At 53.8% G+C, this 1972-nt stretch overlaps 1 protein-coding gene across 1 annotated transcript in view; it reads right to left on the bottom strand.

Annotated features, from left to right (window-relative positions):
• ACSF3 (acyl-CoA synthetase family member 3) overlaps window positions 1-1972 on the bottom strand; it is a gene marked incomplete at its 3' end in the record, with an annotated part of 32108 nt that overhangs the window by 831 nt on the left and 29305 nt on the right. The gene's annotated exons all lie outside the window — the stretch shown is intronic.

The raw sequence follows: 1972 nt of genomic DNA on the forward strand, positions 1-1972 counted from the left end.
ATCCCCACCATTCTGTGATTCTGTGAAAATCTATATGAAGTTAAGAACTGTCATCCTGGAAGCGCAGTCCAAGCAGGCTAACGCCTTCCAGGTGCCGCCAGAGGAGAGGTCTCACCTGTAAACCTGTGCAAAATACTCATGGAAAAGGGTTGGGAAATACTTTGGGAAAGGGGTGGTGCTTTCCAACCCCTGGATGGCTTGATGGCTTCACAAGAGCTCTCCACACCCTGCTCCCATCCATCAGCTGCTGTCAGGGTCAGGATCTGCCCCCAGGAAATCATTCGGGACCTCCCTCCCATTTTCACTTGTTGTTCTTGGAGCCTCAGCATCCTCCGAGGACGCTGCGGAGGGGGCATCAGCAGAGCCAGCGGGTCGTGCTTTGCCATCTCCAGGAGGGCAGCTGCTGCCAGGCAGGGGGAGGCCGATTCGACGCGCTCCTGCGACTGCACTGTGCTGCTCCCTGCTCTGCTGACAGAGAACTTTGCTTTCCAAAACTGTCAATCTAACACTTTTTCTTTTTTTTTTTTTTTTTTTCTGAAATGGAAACACCATCTGATTTGTTCTCAGGGACACACGGCTCCTTTCAGGCTCACTGGAAGGCAACGGTTGTAGTGACAACTCGGCACCCTGCGAACCTGCACGGGCACGTTTTCTGCAGCAACAAAACAAACACCCTGCTGTTACGGAAAATGGAGAATCGCGGGAAGGTCACACACTTGCCTGACACGGCACGGTATCTCATCTTCCCTGCACAGATATCGCCTCGTAATTAGAAGGATGCAGGCAGGCTGCGAGATGAAGCACTAGAGAGGCGCGAACGTCGCGCCGCTCGTGGGAACGCGTTTGCCAAAAGTGCCTCGCAGGGAAGACGCGCTGGGATGGAAAGTCGCCGCGAGATGTGCTTGTACGCGTTGCTCCGTCCCTTCGCGGAGAACATCCCGGTAACAGGAACTCTGAGCCACTTCGTACTTGAGATACATCCAGGAGCCCGAAAGCCAGCGATGCCAGATACGCAGCCACGGGGGAAAGCAGTAAGAGCAGAACTGGATGCCAGGCAGCATCCCAGGGCAGGGCAGGCTTCGAGTCTCTCTGCAGCCCTTGAGGGAAACGAAGCTCCTCTGATGGGAAATGCTTCGAAAGCTGCTTTCAAGGCACAATTTTTAAGCAATCTCTTCCCAATGTCCTGTCTTGTGGCATGAGGATCTCTGCACATACAGCCTCCCATTCTCACTACTTGGAGAAAAAGATCGTTAATGTTGAAGGCAAGAGTTTAGCCACAAGGTGAGGATGGTGCCGGATGAGTTCTCCCCTGGGGGGGATCTGAAAAACGGAGCCTGAAGACCAGATGATCCTCGAGCAGGACAGCACAGGGAACCTGAGGTCCAAGAGAGACCAGGACCTTTTTAGCCATTAGGCTGCTTTGGACAACCCCAAAAGGGCTGGGGAGGGGGTGGTGGATTAAAGATGGGGAGGGGGTGGTGGATTAAAGCCGGCGAGGACCTGCAAGCAGCTGCCTGAGCTTCATCTACAGATCCTGCCAGATTTTTGTCTTGTCGGTGCCAGACACGAGAACGAGTTTAAATTTGGCTCCTACAAATGCCTTCAGCCCCTGCCCTATGCCGTGCTCTGGATTAGTGCGGCACAGCCGCCCCGGGGACCGATCCTGACCAGCGTTTACCTGCACGCTGCGGTGCCTTGTGCGGATCAAGCCCTTGAACCGGCTCCAAATTTCTCGTCATATCAACTCCAATTTTGGCAGCGGCTCAAGTTGCATCTTATCTCGAGCAGAGTTCCTTGGCAGCATGCACCTCCCTGTTGTGTAATTTAATGATGTTATGGCTGGGGTGCAAACAGTAAAACAGAAAGGCCGTGACGTTATCTTAATAGGATTTTGCTTGCTGAACTCCGAATGTCACTGGCACCGCTCCCCAGCGTAGCAGAGGGGACGCAAACCACCCCAGCAGCTTCTGCC

The sequence above is a fragment of the Apaloderma vittatum genome, unplaced genomic scaffold (assembly GCF_000703405.1).
Source record: "Apaloderma vittatum isolate BGI_N311 unplaced genomic scaffold, ASM70340v1 scaffold26808, whole genome shotgun sequence".
Taxonomy (NCBI): Eukaryota; Metazoa; Chordata; class Aves; order Trogoniformes; family Trogonidae; genus Apaloderma; species Apaloderma vittatum.